Source organism: Ambystoma mexicanum, chromosome 3q, assembly GCF_040938575.1.
Source record: "Ambystoma mexicanum isolate Mex_15411 chromosome 3q, UKY_AmexF1_1, whole genome shotgun sequence".
NCBI lineage: Eukaryota > Metazoa > Chordata > Amphibia > Caudata > Ambystomatidae > Ambystoma > Ambystoma mexicanum.
In genome coordinates this window covers 58,687,114-58,705,732 of record NC_090926.1, presented here as the reverse complement: position 1 = coordinate 58,705,732, position 18,619 = coordinate 58,687,114, and the positions used below count along the sequence as shown (strand labels likewise).

At 50.0% G+C, this 18,619-nt stretch overlaps 1 protein-coding gene across 5 annotated transcripts in view; it reads right to left on the bottom strand.

Annotated features, from left to right (window-relative positions):
* Positions 1-18,619, bottom strand: part of EIF3D (eukaryotic translation initiation factor 3 subunit D) — a 202,473-nt gene that overhangs the window by 111,642 nt on the left and 72,212 nt on the right. The gene's annotated exons all lie outside the window — the stretch shown is intronic.

The window sequence follows — 18,619 nt, the reverse complement described above, 5'->3', positions numbered from 1 at the left end:
ATGTAACATGTTTTATGTTACCCGTGCTACAATTAATGGCTGGTGGCAATGGTTTAATTTTCCTACCTTTGTGCGTTTTTACCGCAGGCTGAATCCTCAGCTGCAGTATTGCACCCATGGGGGCCCATTTTGTCAAAATGGCCCTGGTCTTTTTTTGCCATTTCTTGTTTGTAAGGTCCTTCTTGAGTTTGGTCCATTTGTTAGGGTTTTCTTTGGTGGGATTCATGGGTGAAGCCCGCCTCTGGCTTCAGCGTGTCTGGCAGGGCAGGAAGCGAGGGAGGTTCCCAAAACTCCCTGTGCTTAGTCTCCTTGTTTACAGGAATGCACCAAAAATTATAGGTTACTCACCGTAGTGACTAACTTACTCTTATCCCTAGTCCCCCCCTTCCTCCAGACTGAATGGGTGTCCCTCCCAAGGGACTGGAAACAAACTTTTTCACCAGAAAAAAACCTTTGCCTTTAAATTTAGGGGTGCAGCCTAGGGAGCATGCGCTGCCCTGACTCCGCCCTCCGGCGCCACACCTCAGTCCCCATTGACACGTCGACAATAGATTTAACATTGCCTAATGACACCAGTATTATTAGGGGAGAGGATTGTGGGATGTATGGAGGAAAGGGGACTAACGAACTAAGACTAAAAGTATGTTAGTCACTACAGTGAGTAATTTATAATTACTCCAAAGTCCCGCCCCCTTTCCTCCATACTGCATGGGCAATTCAGCCCCCAGGGTGGAGAGGAGACCCTACTTATGCAAATAGGTTCCTGAGAACCGCCTGTCCAAAAGCTGCATCATATCTAGAGCCGGCATCCAAACAGTAATGCTTGCAGAAAGCCGAGGGAGTGGCCCAAGTGGCCTCCCTGCTTATGACCTGCTAGGGGACATGGCACTGGAATGCGATGGCAGTTGCCTTGGTCCTAACTGTATGGGTGTGCATGTTGGCCGGAAGCGGCTTGTGCTGGCCATCGTATGCTTCCTTGATGGCCGCGACCATCCAGCGGGATATGGAGGCCTTGAGTTGTGATAGCCTGGCCATGAGCCTCCGAAAGTGACAAACAGTGCATCTGATTTGCGGAAGCCCTTGGTCCTGTCCAAGTAAAATTTCACGGCATGCCTGACATCTAGGCAGTGCAGCACTCTGTGCTTCATCCTTGGGATCGGCAAAGAACGGAGGAAGGAAGGACTATTGCCTCATTCAAGTGGAAAGCAGACGGCACCTTGGGCAGAAATGCCAGGTGTGTACGTAGGACTACTTTGTCCCTGGGAAAGGTAATATATGCGACCAGCGCTTATATTTCCATGACTCTACGAGCCGAGGCAGACCAGCAAAGCAGTCTCGATGGTGACCAGCCTGATGTCCGGCGACGCCATTGGCTCGAACGGTTTGTGCACCAGGGCACCCAAGACTATGTTGAGGTCCCCCACAGAGTGCAGCCTCTTGACGACTAGGTAGAGCCTTGCGAGCCCTGTCAAATGTCTCTTGACGATAGGATTGAGGAGGAGAGCCCTTCCTCCGAATTCCTGTAAGCCCAGATGGCTGCGAGGTATGTACGGCAGGTGTCCACCTGGACGCCAGAGTGGGCGAGGTGCGCCAAAAAGGGGCGCATGTCAAAGTGCATGCCATGGGGTCAATTTCCTTGGGGTCTGCCCAGTGGCAGAATCTGGTCCGTTTACATTATACTGAACCCTGGTAGCCTTGCTCATTGCGCCCTGTAGGATTTCCAGATTAACCTGGGAGAGGCTGAGGTGCCGCAGCGTTACCTGCTCAGGTACCACGCTGTGAGGGCTAATTTCTGTGGCGCAGGGTGGATGACCCTGCGCCCCCTCCTCCCCCCGCTGTACCAGAGGATGAGCTGGGCCCGTCAGGAGGTGAATCAGAGGCATCTCCGAGAGGCTGAGCAGCTCCGAAAGCCATGGCCTGGCCAGCCACCATGGAGCTTTTAGGATGTTGAGCCTGCAGGACTCCTTTATCTTGCAAATCACTCTGAATCAGCGGAGTGGGCGGAAAGGCGTAAACCTTCATACCGTTCCATTGAAGCCAAAATGTGTCGCCCAGCGAGCCGGTGCGCTGTCCCTGCCAGGAAGCGAACTGAGGCCACTTCTTGTTGCGCCACGTGGCAAAGAGATCCACCTGGGTATGACCCCACTTGTAGAAGATCTCCTGAATGACAAGGTTGGTTAGCTGCCACTCGTAATTGTCCAAGGCAGATGTCGTTTTCCAGGGCCCACTCCCACATGATGATTGCCAGTCTGCACAAGGAGGGATCTGGTGCCTCCCTGCTTGTTGACGTAGTACATGCTGGTCGAGTTGTCTGTCTGGATGAGGACAACCTTGCCCCTGAGAAGTGGTAGGAAGGCTCTGAGCGTCAGCCAGATGGCATTCAGCTCTAACCAACTGATGTGGTATTCCTGCTCCTGTCGAGTCTAGGTGCAGTGGACTGAGAGATCGTCCAGGGCGGCTCCCCATTCCTCGAGCGAGGAGTCTGGTGATGGTGGCCTGTGGGATGGGCTTGCCCGTCCGTAGGTTGCAGTCCCTGAACCACCATGTTAGGTCCGGGTGGAGAAATGGAGGAACGTTGATCCTCTCGAATTTAGAGCCCCGCTCCTGGTTTCACGAGGCCGCGAAGTGCAGGTGAATCCGCCTCAGTCTCATATGACGGCTAATGGGACCGCCGCCGCCAAGAGACCCAGGAGATCCTGGTACCACCAGGCCGACGTCACCTCTCTGCTGAGAAGTGGTCGCTGGCCCTCTTGATGGCCGAGATCGTGTCCTCTGACGGAAATACCTTCTCTGAGCACGTGTCCCAGACGAGGCCCAAGAATGTCAGTCTGTGTGGGTTGCAGCCGAGACTTCTTGAGATTGAGCGAGAAGCCCAGATCGTGCAGCATGTGCATAAGGGCATGGGAGGAGTGGTGAACCGCTTTCAGAGATGTAGCACTGACGAGCCAGTCATTGACGTATGCGTAGATGTGAGGCCCTGCGCTCTGAGGAGGGCAATCACTGTATTCATGAGCCTAGTAAAGACCCTGGGGGCCGAGTTGAGGACAAAAGGAAGGACCTTTTATTGAAAATGGTAGCCCATGATCCTGAACCGAAGGAAAGAACAATATGGCTGCCAAATCAGGATGTGTAGGTACGCGTCCTTCAGATCCAGGGAGCACATCCAGTCTCCCTTGCACAATGTCTCTGCTATAAAAGCTGGTGTAACCATCTTGAATTTTTTGCAGGGGTAAGGAGAGGTTGAGGGTGGAAAGGTCCAACACAACTCTCAGGCCTGCCTGGTTCTTCTGAATGGCAAAAATCCTGGAGTAAAGCCCAAGCCTTGCTGGGAGGCTGGGACTTCCTCCACTGCCTGGCTCTCTATGAGCGACCGGATCTCCGCCAGAAGAGTTGCTGTCCCAACTAGAAGTGGTGGGGAGGAGGGATGGGAGGCGGTACCCCGTGTATACTACAGAGAGGATACAGTGGTCCGTGAAATTGTGGCGCCAGAAATGTGCATGAAGAGCAAGCCCGCCCCCCACTCGAGGCACGTGGACCCGGAGGGACGGGTCATGCTTTCTTTCCCTCAGAGGCTGTCACGGAGGGGTGGAGGGGGGGGGGGATTTGAAGGGACTGGAAAGAGCCCTTACTCCCTCTAACTCCCACCTTTTTTGTCACTTGCCCCGATTCTGAGACGACTGGGTGAACAACTTTGGCGTGGTCTTTGTCAAGATGGATAAAGACTTGGCCATTTGTAAGCTGCTTTTCTTCTCGTCCTTGGAGGAGTGGAAGTGCCCCCCCCCCCCAGATCGCCCTGATACCCCTACCCCCTTCTCCCCCCCCCAAACGGTGGGGGTAGGGGTGTGCCGGCGGAGGAGCTTGTGGTGCCGGTAGCATCGTAGGTAGGACCTCCCTGATGGCGTCCTTGAGGATAACCCCCATCCAAGGCGACTCCATGAGCCAGAGAAACCTCTCGAAGAACCCCTCTTCACAGGCCGGAGCGGTGGTAGGGGGTACCGACGGGGTAGCCGGGAGCTGCTGGATACCAGGTCCGTATGGACGCAGTGGAAACTGCCCTGCGCATAAGAAGGATAGGCTGTAGGTCAAGTACCTGGTTGAGGCCAGTCCCACCTTCACACTAGTTCTTCGTCAAACTCCCGGAATGGCGTCGGACGTGTTCCTGTGTCTGGCGCAGCGGCAAACTTGTCGAGCTTCCTGCCACGTGTTTGCTCGGCTCGCTGGGCCCAGCCTCCTACAAGACTTTTGGTTCTGGATCACAAGGCCTACCTGCTCCTCAGGCAGAGACTCGGTAAGTGTGGCACTCTTGACCCGGGGGTCGTTAGAGCTGCGCTTAGGAGCCCCCTTGGCCAGAGCCCCTCAGCCATATTGCCGGTACAAGGGCAGAGCCCCTCAGCCATATTACCGGTACAAGGGCAGAGCCCTTAAGCCATATTGCCGGTACAAGGGCAGAGCCCCTCAGATGACTATCTGGTACAAGAACCTTCCGGTCCCTCAACACTGCCACCGGGAGGATCCAAGGATCACTCAGCCCAAAGCTGCAGCAACCTCGGTCCACATGCTGGTACCGGGACCTGAACAGTCGCTCCCGCACGTGAGGGGACTTGGGAAGGAGTCTCCTTTGTGGGGTGTGATGGGGAATATCGGCCCTACCTTGGGCCTGGCTCAGTGTTTCACAAAGTTCTTGAGGTCCTCTGGAGGCAACTCCTGGAAGAGCTCCCTCCACCTGGCTAGTCTGTTCTTCAGCAATTTCGATGACAGCGAGCCACACGCTGTACAAGCTTGCCAACCGTGGTCTGGGCCAAGGCAACATAGGCAGAGGGCGTGGGGGTCTGCAGTTGGGATGAGCCCGTTGCAGGATGGACACCTGCTGAACCCTGTGCAAGTCGGTAAGCGCCAGGGAGGAACGTGACGCCCGAGTACCTGAATGATAAAGAGACAAAAAAAGACAGAAGAATTATTTGCGCGTGGACTGACATGGCTGGAGCTAAAACCAGGAGCGCTGGCGAATTCGGCCCGTTCCCGTCGAAGCGGAAAAGGGGAGTGAGGTGTGGCGCTGGAGGGCGGACCCAGAGCAGTGCATGCTCCTAAAGGGGAAGGTTTTTTCATGCAGTATGGCGGAAAGGGGACGGGACGCAAGAGTAAGGTGATTATGCAAGGTTTCTTGCATAAACAATTATTCATTTATTTATGCGTCCATTATAAAGCATTCATCAGAGGGGTACTGCATACAAACTTTGCCTAACACTGCCACCAGCCATTAATTGGAGAAAGGGTAACACAAAAATGTTAGATGAGAAACTAGAGAAAGGAGTTACTAAGTAACCCCACCAGCACTCTATTGTAAATTAGTGTGTGCTGGGTCTAGAAAGTTACAAACGTGAGTAAAGTCAATTTCACTTCACTGCTCTTGGAAACAGCAGTTAATCCAAGCGAAGGTATTTAAACCTTTTGGAAATCTGAGAGACTTCCCTGTGCCACTGCACTGAAGGTGCAGTGTTACGCCTATGGAGTTTGTCTCCAAACCAAAAGAAACAGTTCAAATTAAACAAAAATACATGCTAGTGGGAAAAGGGTCTCTCTTCAGGATCAAAATTAAAAGTCCAGCAAAAAGAGGTGGGTGTCTCTAAGGTAGAAGGGACTTGGCACATTTCTGAGAATTCACCCTAACAGTATCTCTATCCTTAGGGACTGTAGTTACTCTAGGATATAGTAAAGAATCTATATCTCAAAAGGAGGTCCCAGAGCTGTGTGCTGCAATAGAAAAATATATGCCTTAAAAAGATATGGCGGAAAGTAGACTCCATAGGACAGTAAAACACATAGTTCCAAAAGACAGAGCGCATAATGAGTGGAAAAAGGCTCCACTCATTCAGGATTAAAGAAAAAGGTCCAGAAGTCTAGCAGAAAGTGCTGGGGATCTTACTAGGAGAGGGGAAGAAGTGTAAAAATGCTAACACTCCCTAACGGGGGAAAAAAAGCAAGCAGAGGAGGAAGGAGAACCACCAATACCAGAGTGCGCGGGTGGAGAGAGACAGACCCAGGAGTGTGGTGAAATGAGATCTGCAGACCCACAGAAAGTGGTAGGGGCAGAACCTAAGAAAGGGAGCTGTAGACAAGCAGACAGTGATTGGGGGGAGGTGGGTGGGGGCAAGTGAAGCAGAGCGTGGCAGATTAGGCAAAATCACCAGTGCAAGGGTGACTTTTTGCGGTTAAAAACGAGCCTTTGACCAACAAGAGGTCCACAGAATACCTGGGTGGTTCAAATTCTGTAGAATATATTTGAGTCACCTTATATGCAATTCACGTGGTTAGCCAGTCCCATTTTGAAAAAGTAATATACTGGGCTCTAAGTAGTTGTAGGCTTTATAAAACGCACCATTGAGTTTATGCTTCCACTGCAAATATTTATAACTTCACTACAGCACTTGGATTGCATATTGAATGTATTTGGTATAGACCTATGGGTTATATGGTTTAGCCATTTTCATTGTACAGCGAAAAGCCTACAGTCTTATTATAATGCATGTATGTCAATTTTAGAAAGTCCCTTTCAGAATATTCATCTGCTCCAAGCTAAAAAAAAAACAAGATCAGATGGAAGGGAGTAGTTTGACCTGTAACTCCATTTTCTCCAGCGTTGGCATATTTCATGGATTCACATGCTGTGAATATTTCCCACCAGGCTGGGAAAACCTTGGTAACTTTAACATAGCGTTTTCCTATAGAAAACTTCAACACTGAGGGTCCCATCAATGTCTTTTTGGGTGCTTTAGACCGCACCAATAGGATGGTTAGTAGAATAGCCCACCGCCGCGGCTCCCCTTCAGATTTTAACCTTCAAAGTAGTGGAAACCCAAAACAAGGTTTGCCTGCAGGAGTGGCCAGTGGGTGCATGTGAATGCATGAACGATACCAACGCTGGAGAAATGGAGTTACAGGTCAGAAACTACTTCCTTCTCCAGCATTGGATCTTTCATGGATTCACATGCTGTGAATAGATTGCATAGCAGTATGAGAACCCGGCGGTGCACGACCCGCAAACACCCCATGACCCGGGACATAGTAATCAACATACTGAAAAACCAACAGGCATGATAAACACCAGTAGAACAAACCAAATCCCGGAAGCTGCGGGCATACCTTATTGGAACAGGCGTTTCGGGACTGCATGTCCCACCTGCACATCCTCCACATGCTGTTTCCCCAAGCAGTAGTGTCTAGTAAAGGTATGCAGCACCACCCAAAATGCTGCTTGGCAAATGTCACTGAGCAGTATACCCGCCCACTGCCCCGCTGACGCAACCGTGGATCTTGTAGAATGGGCCTTAGGAGTGGCCTGCAAAGGCTTGCCAACCTTCCTGTGGCAAAATGAAATCGTAGAGGAGACCCAACGGGAAAGTCCTTGCTTAGAAATCGACTGGATCCTGTTGGAGGGGCCAAAGCCACAAACAGCTGCCTCTTCTTCCTGAAGACTGGAGTTCGGTCGATAAAACTTAAACTCCCTCTTGACGTCAAAGGAATGCATCAGCTTTTCCACAGGAGTGGTAGCTTTAGCAAAAAACATGGGCAAGCCTATTATAGAGTTCTTGTGAAAACTCTTGACGGCACTTTAGGGATAAAGTGAGGATTAGTAGACAGGAGAACCTTATCTTCACAGATATGGCGGGTCGATGACCAGAAATTCTCCTGGCAGATGTAATAGCCACCAAAAAAGCGACCTTCCGTATGAAGAACGTCATCGTCGACATAGGTACAAATGGCAGCTTCCTGAGAGCACTACATTGAGACGCCATACCGGACCAAATCTCTTCTCCAAGGGAAATGTCCTGAAAAGGCCCTTGAAGAAGTGTTATACCAGTCGATCACTTAACAGAAGCGTAGCGTCTTCTTGTGAAACGGGAGATGGCAGCCACATGCACCTTGATCGAAGACACCAGTCCCCCCCCCCCCGCCTCCCTCACCAGCAGCAGAAGATGATGATGATGATACGGTAGAAGCTGAGCAGGCAACACCTCCAATGGCTGTACGCCTGGTTGCTCCACGCACCAAACCTAGTCCATTTTTGACAGTAAGACACGGTCGATGGCCTCCTTGGCGCAGCCAAGATCCGATGGCAATCCTGCGGGATCCCTAGATGTCCAAATTCGGAGTGGTCAGGAGCCACGCTGCAAGACTGAGTGATGCCGGGTTGTGATGCCACACCTTACAGTCATCCTGCGATCGCAGATCCGGCTCCGACCCCAGATGAAGCGGGTGGTCCACCGCGAGGTGAAGTAGATCCGAGAACCAAGTCTGCCTGGGCCAGAATGGGGTACCAAGATCACCCTGAACTTGATCATGCGCACCATCTGGATCGTTCTCCGGATCAGAGGAAACCCGGACGTGAACAGGCCCTTCCATGTGAATGAGAACGCGCCCCCTCAGCCCCACGAGTCTGGATGAGACACCCTACTGGCAAAAAGCAGGCACTGTTCGTTTTCCGGGCTACGAACAAGTCCAAAGGGGGAGAACAAGCCCCCCCCCCCCCCCATTTCCTGAAACTTCTCACCACTTGGGTGTCCTTCTGTCTGCATTCGTGCAACGGACCTGCGTCCCTGCTGAGAGCATCCACCTGAACATTCTGAACACCGGGCAAATGTTAAGCAGTGATGTAATGATGCCTCCTTGTGAGCCCTGAACTGGTTGAGGTGCGCACCCAAACCCACCTGGGACGCATCAGTCATGATGGTGTACTCAGAATCCGGCTCCACTACAGGCATGCCCCTCACAATGTTGTCTAAGCGAGTCCACCACCGCAGGGCCTCTGTCAAAGCCAGGGAGATGACCACCTTGTTGAACCAGGAACCAAGGCTCTGACCACTGAAGGCGAGAAACTCCTGCACTGGCCTCAAACAGATTTGGGATGAGAGGGATGCAGGACGCCATGGATCCGAACTTCCGGACTAGAGTCCAAGTTGTACGTCGTGGGGGTCTTGCTGAAGTATCTCCAACAGGAGCAAAGGCCCAAAGCCGGACCCAGACCCAGACGGCCACGGCACATCCAAAGTGAACGGTGCACCTGCCGCCACAGTAGACTAGGAATCCAGCCCGGTCGACAACGGAGCTGTTGTCACCACAGCCAACGAAGAAATAGAAGGCAGCACCACCGTCGACGGAGGGACGTCCGTAGACAAACCCCTTGGCAACGGAACCAAGGCCGCCACAGGCCTGGCCTTCTCCGGCAAAGCAGACTCCTTGGACGTGGAGCTGGATCAATGTTTGGAAGCCTCACGGCCTGAAGAGTAACGGGGCCGGATCATCGACGAGGGCGACGCTCGAGACTTCGACTTCTCATCAGCCACCGAGGACTTGTGTGACAGCGTCGCCAACTTCTCCGGCACTCACTTCCTTTGACTTTTCAACCCTGGGTGCCTGGTCCTGAGCGGGGACACCCGACCCTTTATTCAAATGCAGCGACCTGGTTCCAGATGACTCACACCACCTTTCCCCACCTCAGACGCCGGCCATGCCGTGCACTGCTTCTTAAAGGGGGCTGTGGGGGTTCCGCCGACCGTGCCCTCGGTGTGAAGATGACACCTTCTCTGTAGTAGAGGACTTGCCCCCACGGGCCGAACCAACCTCCGAACCCTCGTTCAGCCCGCAAATCAACTGCTGATTGCGATCCTTCAGCGTCTCACACGGCTGAAACAACGATTTCTTCGAGCCCACAGATGACATGATGGGCCTGAAAAGAGAAAATAGTGAAAGCCCGTTTAGAACACAAAGAGCAATTTTTCCTCGAGAGAACAAGGTGATCCCAACATTTTGGAGACGGTTGAAATCTGAAGGGAAGCCGCAGGGTGGGGCTATTTATACTACACATTCTATTGGTGCAGTCTAAAGCACCCAAAAAGACATCAATAGGACGAGTGTCGAAGTTTACTATAGGAACACGCTATGTTAAAGTTACTCAGGGTTTTCCCAGCCTGACAAAAAATATTCACAGCATGTGAATCCATGAAAGATCCAATGCTGGAGCACAAGCAAATTAGACAGGATGTACATAGGTCCACTTGATACAGGGTGATTTTCCATTATGCAAATTAGGTAGCGTTAAATAGGCAGCAACGCCTGTACAATACACAAAGGATGTTCTTTTTATCATCAACCTTGGTCCGTGCAACTGGCTGGGACAGATTTCCTATACTCTGGCCTAGTGGGCAGATGTATAGAAGGCCAACCTCGTTTGGTGACGGGGGCAACTCTGGTAGCTGTAGACAAACCAGTTCGTAGCTAGGCGGGTGGTCAAGGCTAAGTCTCAGGAAGGGTGAGCCTGGTAAGGGGTCCACAATGACTACACAAGTGAAAAGTCAAAGAACACACTTTAAAAACACTTTATTTATGGCCAGCTAACACCATAAAAAATGACTACTAGCATGTAATATCACACAATACTAAATAAAATATACATCTATACAATCACTGGAGTAGGACAAAATACATAAACCCCTGTAAAGTTATTAGTATGCAGCACTACAGGCCGACAAGATAGAACAACTTTAAAAATCCATCCCAAGATGTATAGGTCCTTGTGCCCAAAAGTTCAAAGTTCCACACAGTTTAGTGATACGGGAAAAGGTTAGTGGAGTGCTCCAGTTCCAAATGGTAGAGGACAAGTTCTTCTAGCTAATAAGAGTGTCCCCCACTTTCGGAATGCTTGTGCAAGCAAGCAATGGCAAAGCCAAACTGTTAGAAAACGTTTCAAAAGTTACCAAATGTTTAAAAAAGCGTTAGGGATTCAGATAAGTACTGTTACAACTCACTCTCCATACAGACTCTTAGGACTTGGCAGGTCTTCAGAAAAGGGTGCAAGGTCGCTTTCCCACCATCAGCTATGGTCCTTGAAGCCCAGGTGTTGCTGGTTTGAGCACTTCCCAGGTCAGCAACCAATGCTCGTGGTCTTCAGCATGGAGAATGCAGAAAAACTATGCCGACACCTTCTCAGCCAAAGACTGGATGCAGGAAAGTGGTTTTGGACAACGGGCACCGTTGCACGGCGACGCATGGGGACACACCTGCCATGGTCAGACTGCCTCGGATCTCGGGTCGCCTTGATGTTGAAACCAAGGAATTTGGCAGCGTCTAGTCCAGCAGCACATGCAGTCGATCCCCACAGTTACAGACCTCCACTTGAAACGGCAACGTCTGCAGCACGGTATCCCAAACTCTGAGCTGAGCAGCCACTGGGTGATCCAGGGGCACTTCCGAGCGCTCTTCGTTGAGAATGGGTGTCCCCTTCACTCCAAGGATCGAAGCTCCTTTCGCAGGACTTCTGAAGATCACCTACAAGCCAGGACTCTTCCAAGAAAGAAGGTGATCGCCATGCCTTCTTCCAAAGGGTACATAGTCACCTTACATGTCTTGCAGCTGGACAAGATACTTGGCTCCCTGCGGTTTCTTCCAGGATCTCACTGGAACTGGTGGAGCGGTCCTAGTCTTATCCAAAAAGCAGTTAAGATCCAAAACTCCCACTAGCCAATCAAAGATCTGGCCCACACACCCCTGCAGTAGTCCAATCAGGACCAGTGGGTGGCACAGCCAACGCATGCCACTCACACACACTGAAACCAGTTTGTGGATTGGGACTGGATAGTCCCAACCCACTTCCTGGCAGCAAACCCACATGGCCCTGCAGTAGCCCGTGAAAAGTCTCAGCTTTCCCATGCACTGGACATCCTTCAAGGATGTTCCCATCCTCACAGGTAGGAAAGAAGGGTTTGAGAAAAGATGGCCAAAAGACAAAACAAAAAAAACCTTGTAGCATGGCCATGTTTGGACACTAGCCACAGTAGGTAACCAAACATGGTAAGGCTAAAGTAAGATACCATAATAAAAATAGGAAAAAGTAACTGCTGCTACCAGCTCGTTCCTTAGTCACACCTAAAGTAACCAAAAATCCTCTGAGGGTTATTCTAGGGCAAAACAAAAAGTGTTTCGAATTGTAGGTTCAGAAAACACCCTAAGTGATTCGGTTATAAATTGAGTGTTGTGAACCTATGCTTATGCTACCACACAGTTTTGCTTTTTATTGCGTACATTTTCTTTTAATTATTATACTGAATTCTGTAAAAATATGTTTTGTACTGTTGTAAAGGTGCTTGCATCCAAAAAGTGTATAATTATAATTGCATTGTACAATGATAAAACGTTAAAAAAATGACTACAGGAACCAATATTTCCCACTACCTACAGCCTGAAGAACATGTCAGTTTCCCCATGACAAATGAGCAAAAACCAGTATAGTGAAGCTGAAGGCTTCACTGCACTTTAAAAAGTGCAGGTCAGATTTCAAAGTAAAAGCAAAATGTTTGGGGGGTGGGGGGGGGGGGAAGATGCTATAAAGAGAAATCTTTTCCGACACTGTTTAATCAGCAAAGTTGTTCTTTGAGGAGAAGGTCCCAATTGAAGTGTACCTTAAATGCCTGAAACAGTATTGAGGGCAGGCTCAGAAAACCAGTCACAAGCCGGTGGCCTTTTGGCAGACAAATTGTACGGAGAACAGAAGCGGGGCATTGAAAACTAGACTGCCAAAGACGAACACAGGGAGAGGAATACCAGCCAGAACGATGATGGGATGTAAGCCACAATTAAAATGGAATGAAAGCCATTACTTAGAAGCACCAAAGTGCCAAGTAATATAATTTACATTTTTGAAGGGGCATGCATTTGATTTCCCTGTAAACTGAACTGGAGCAAAGAATTAAGTTATGTTATGGCATTTATAACACGCCTATATACAAGTATTTCAAGGCTCGACAAGGGATGTGGAACAGAGGGAAGACAGACAACGATCCTACTAGGCCAGGTGTCATTCAGATCGCCAAAGGCAAGGGAAGGAGGGGCGGGGAGGGCAGGGACATGCAGGGGAGGGGAAGTGCAGTACATGAGATTATAGAACAACAATAGTAAAGTACGGCCAACATGTGGCAAGTGCAATGGTAGCGGGTAAGTGCAGGCAACAGGTGTCAAGTGCAGAAAGTGGGACTGTAGGGATACATAAAAAAGTCACCAAGTGCAGGGGTTGCCAGGAAGGCAGTGCAAAGGTGCGACTGACAGGGGAGATCACAGGGTGGCCAGGTAACCAGTGCAGACTCAGTTTCAGTCAGGAAATCAGCAGGGGAGAGGAGGAGAAAAAGCAGAAGAGAAAGGTTTTGGAGGTGCTTCTGGAACCGGAGATGGTTCTCAAGTTTCAGGGGGGGGGGGGGCAGGGAGGCTGTTCCAGAGGGAGGCCCCAGCCGAAGAAAGATCTACCACAAACTTGTTGGTTGGAGAAGCAACTGACCCGGAGGGAGTTGGAGGCATATGAGCGAAGGAAGATATTTATGAATAGAGTTGAAGATATTGAGGCCCCAAGCCCCAGAAGGCCTTGTGGGCAATGCAGAGATTTCAGTCCTGGAGAGATACGATCCCTGGGTTTGAGGCCAAGGTTTTGGATGAGTTGTAGAGGGCGCAGAGTAGAAGCAGGCAGGTTTAGAAAGAGGCTGTTGCAATAGTCCAGCCTAGAGAGAACCAGATCTCTGGAGACAGTGAGCTTCTGGGGGGAGGAGGGGAAAGGAAGCATACCTTTAAGGAGGTGCACCTGGTAGTGTGACTTCTTAGAGATGTTGGAGATGTGAGGAGAGAAGGAGAGTGTGGAGTTGGAGATAACCCCAAGGTTTTTAGCCTCACAGGTGGGAGCAGGAAGAGTGCCAAGGGAGGCCAGCCAGAGAGCAGCAGGAAAGGAAGGTGTGGCGATGAGGAGAATCTCAGTTTTACTGGCATTAAGGCAGAGATCATTAGCGGCACACCACTCATGGATGGCGGATAAACATTCAAAGATGAGAGGGGGAGAAGGTGGCCGAGGGCAGCCTGAAGATGAGCCAAGTGTCATCCGCATAGCACTGGAAGTTGGGGCAGAGCGCTGCAATGCAGTGGGCAAGAAGTGCCAAGTATTGGTTGAACAGCCAGGGAGAGAGGTTAGTCCCCTGGGGAACACCAGAGGTAGAGATAGTATAACCTGGGAGGTCAGAGAAAAGAGAAAAGAAGTCAGCCTCACCAGTGCCTGACCGGTGATCCCCAGGTTATCGCATAGACGGTTGAGCAGGATGACATGGTTGACCGTGTCAAAGCCAGAAGAGAGATAAAGTAAGAATAGGACACGGTGTGTTGGAATCAAGGTTGAAGAGCATGTCTTCACAGATGTTGAGGAGAGCAGTTTCCATGCTTCTGGCAGCTCTGAAGCCAGACTGGTGATCATGGAGACAGCCAACAGATTCAGTGTGAAGATTGAGCTGGGAGATGGCCAGCTTTTCCAAGAGTTTGCCAAGGAAAGAAGTGATGGAGATTGGGCGATAGTTAGCCGGGCAGGATGGGTCGGCAGATGGTTTAAGAAGAGGGTGCACTAAGGAGTACTTCAGGGGGGGAAGGGAAGACTCCAGTGGGGGAAAGAGTGGTTGCAGAAGTCGGCCAAGGACAGGAGCCAGGGCGTCCATGTGGTCCTCGATGGTTTTGGAGGAACAGGGATGTACCTGTTTTGACGAGACTTTTATAGCTCGGACTGGTCTAGAAACATCGTCGGGGGAGAACAGGGGAAAGGCTGAGAAGGAGGGGAGGCTGAAGAAGGGCCAGAGAAAGAGCAGGGGATAGAGGACGGAGGAGGAGAGAGAGGCAAGATGTCCTGAGTTTTAGAGATGAAATGAGAAGCCAGTGCCATGCAGAGGGCCTGGGAAGAGACGGGAGATGTAGAGAATGCGGCAGGATTGGCCAGTTCCTTCCAGATTTTAAAGAGTTCAGCCGAGTTGTTGGATGCTGCAGAAACGGGTGCTTGGATGTGGGCTCTCTTCTTAGTGCAGACAGAGACCTGGTATTGCCTTTGGAGCAGGCGGCAGGCCAGTTTGTCAGAGGATGTACAGGAAGCATGCCATTTCCTCTCAGCTACCCTGCACTTGCGTTTAAGGGTGACTAGGTCGGAGTCATACCAGGAGTTGCACTTGGCTTTGGGCTTAAGGAAGATCCTCATGACAGGGGAAAAGAACATCGATGGGGTCAGATATAGCACAGTGGAGCATGGAAAGGGCTGTGTCAGGATGTGAGTCAGGTGGTCAAGCCTCAGACACGCGCTTCATGGGTCGGATGACCGAGAAGGTGGGTGGCAGTGATGGAGTTGGCTTGGCTTAAGGGAGAGAGAGGGTGAGCTGGGAGGAAAAGAGAAAGTGATCACTCCAGGAGAGAGGAGTCGTGAGAGGGAAAGTCTGAGGAGATCAGTACATCTAGAGTATGCCCTGCAGAGTGAGTCGGGCCAGAGAGGAGAATAGAGAGTGAGAGTCGCAAAGGTCGGCAAAGAGTTCAGAGGAAGGACAGGAAGCATCCAGGTGGATGAAGTCTCCAAGGAGGAGGAGTTGAGTGGTTGAGACAAGTAGGGAAGAGGAGAGGTCTGCCCACTCAGAGAGGAAGGAGATCTGACCAGGTGGCCGATAGAGAGTAGCCACAGTAAGGGAATGGCTAGGAGAGAGAAAGCCTGCAGACGAGGCATTTGAAAGGGGAGTAGGCCTGCGTAGGAATGACAGATGTAGGAATCCACTTAGGAGGTTTTTAGCAGCTACTGCTTCTTTCAACAGCAAATAAGCAGTTTGTGTGCGAGCCCAGATATGGGGGGCTGGGACTGTCTGATCCCATTACACATCTTGGTGTCTGAATGTCTGTTGCTGGGCAGATGTTGGGGCCAGTTGCTATCCACGATATGATAGCCACTGCCAGTTTGAATGGTGGAGATAACAAAAGCACCTATCCTGCAGCTATTCGAGAGATCGTTGGAACCAAGTCCTCTATGAAGAGCAGCCATTTACAAACCCTGAGGAAAACCCCTGCAACTGAAGGGCACCAAGTCCCAGAGAAGCCCTGCTCCTCTACCTGATCTCTAGAAGACCCTCATCTATGATTCAAACCCAAGGACATGTGAGATCAACCAGCCTCGACCCCTGCTCAAGGATGCATGCCTTCAGAAGTGTCCCTGGACAAGCCAATGGACTGACCAGCTCTCTCCTGGGGTATCACGCTGCAGCCATTGCCATTCCAAGTGCATCCTTGGAACATCTTCAAGTCTGCAACGTTTGTTCGTTTTGGAGTTCAGCTGGAGGTGACAGATTCTTAAACTCTGTCAAGTGACACATGCACCATGTTAGGTAGAATTGCATGCAGTACCTTCTGGGACCACCACATACAATTAGGACTACAGGTGTAAGCAAAACCAACTTTTGGTATAAGTCTGTACCAGTTTGTGGTAGCGAACTGCGCCGCCAGGCTTATCTCAAGAGTGAAAGTGAGCAGTACAAGTAATTACACAGAGGACTTTCAATCACAGTGGTTCAAGAAGACACTTATACTCAAGGTTTCTTGGTAAAACACCTATTCAATTATTACACAAACATTTAGAAAACATTTCACTAGAAGGACACAACTTAATATTATATACCAATACACTTCAATACAAAACTCAGTTTGAGCTCCCCTGAAATAGGAGCCAAATGGCAGTTCAGTTACTTAGAAGGGAGCAAAAAGGCATAAGGTAAGTAGAATAGACCACATATACTTGTTAGACAGTGCAAATAGTTTTGGTTCGCCAGAAGAGATCAATTCAAGTCAATAGGCCTAGGCCAAAGTCAATGGGCTAGTGTTCTGGATAGGAAAGAGCAGTTCTGGTATCAAACAGTAAAGTCTTTGCAAAAGTTCTCAGAAGTAGTTTAAGCGAAAAAGAATCATGTTGGGTCACAAGCTGATTAAGCCTGCAAGTCGGGAAAGTTTCATGAACTTTCACTGCAAGAGTGGCGTTCTCTCAATCAGGTTGGCACAGTACCGTAGTATGAAGAAAGAAATGCAGCTGAAGTCGTTGGTTACCGGCAGTTCCTGCAGATCTCACGGTTCCTGAGCCTCAGTTGTGGAGACAAGAGGGAGGACGTCTTGAGATTCCTGCACTGCACAGGATCGTTGGAAAATGCAAAAAGTTCCAGTAGCTGTAGATTCAAGCACACAAGCTGGTGTCCCTCTCCCTGGTTAATCCTAACCAGCCTTGAGATTGGTATCCAGGTGGTTTACGAGTTGATTGTCTCCCACCAACTCAAAGGGAGAAGTCGTCCTTGAAGCGGCTTCTCTGTCGAGACAAACTTAGCAATTCAGACCTGCAGCAGGGCTTCACTGGGCAAACCAACGATCCAGGAGTTGCAGCAGCCGTCCTCTTCCAACTCTTCTTCGGTTCTTTCGTTCCAGTGGTCGACTGCTTTCCAGTCCAAGAGACCGCCATTTAAACAGTTCTCTCCCTTTCATTCCAGCCTAGCTGTCACTCACCCAGCAGGGTGGCTGTCCTTGCCGGATAGTCAGCCAGCCAATCACGGCAGAGTGCATTTGGGTCTCCTAGGAGACTAAGATCAGGGTCAGGTGAGACTTCAGCCGGAGGGGGATGCTTTTGTCCGGCATACCTGTGGGCTGTTGTGCTCTCGGCCTGGCTGTTATCAGGGTCTTCCAGCCGCTTCTGGCGAGATGAGAAATCCAATTACGCTCACAGTGATGTATTTTCTTTTGAATTCTTTGTTTCTTCTGTGATTTATTTCTATGTTATCACTGGTTGCTTCTAAGCTTTGAATAAATAGCTGTATAAGTGCTCATTATTTTCTAAGAGTGTGTGGTTGCAAGTTATTGTGTCTTCCTGCGTTCAAAGTATTGGCTCGGTAATTGCATTGGTGATTTAGGATTGTTCGTGCACTCTGGGAGAGCAATACATTTTGGCGCCACGAACAGGATATTTGTGATGAATTGTTCCAAATATTCAAGAATCTGTTTGAACGTAGACAGGCTTCGGTTACCTTGCAAGCGAAAGTAATTTGGCAGTGAGGGTTGAACTGTGCCAAGCTGTTTTATTTTTCCCTTTGCCGGTGTGTGCGTGCTTGTGGGAGTGATTGCAGTGTGGAAAGAAAAAAAAATAGATATAAAGAGGTTTTATTTGCAATAATGAGTAAAAGTGTTACCCCTGGCGGTGAATGTTCTGATGTTATCATTCCAGGCTGGACTAAGAGTCCATATGATAAATTGGCCCAGGCGTGGGCATGCGGCGCAGGGCTAAGTGAAACATGGGATCAGGGATTGGGAGATGCCGATCCGTCTGATGTAATGGTGTGCTTGCAACAATTTCCAGTGGAACGTGGCAGAGAATGCGCTGCATTAGGTAGGCGAGGTTGGGTTCTTTTGCATGCTTATAGGAAAATACATCAAATGAAGGTGGAAATGAAAAATGAGGTTTTGCGATTAGAAAGCGAGCTGGCTGCAGAAAGGCAGACTGCGTTAATGCAGCAGATTCAAATGAAACTTTTTAAAGATAAGGCTGACCCATATCAGGCTGTGGTCGAGAGGGCAGCAGTCAGAGTAGCCCAGTATAAGTATAGGAAAAGACGGGGAGGGGTCAACAAAAGAAAGGTGGGCAGCTGTAATCTCTACCGCCGGTGTGGACTGGGACCCGGATAAGTGGGATGGTGATATATTTTTGACTCAACCAGTCTAGAGAGTAGATCCGCAGATGAGTCCGACCCTAAAATGGAAATGAAGCAGAAAACAG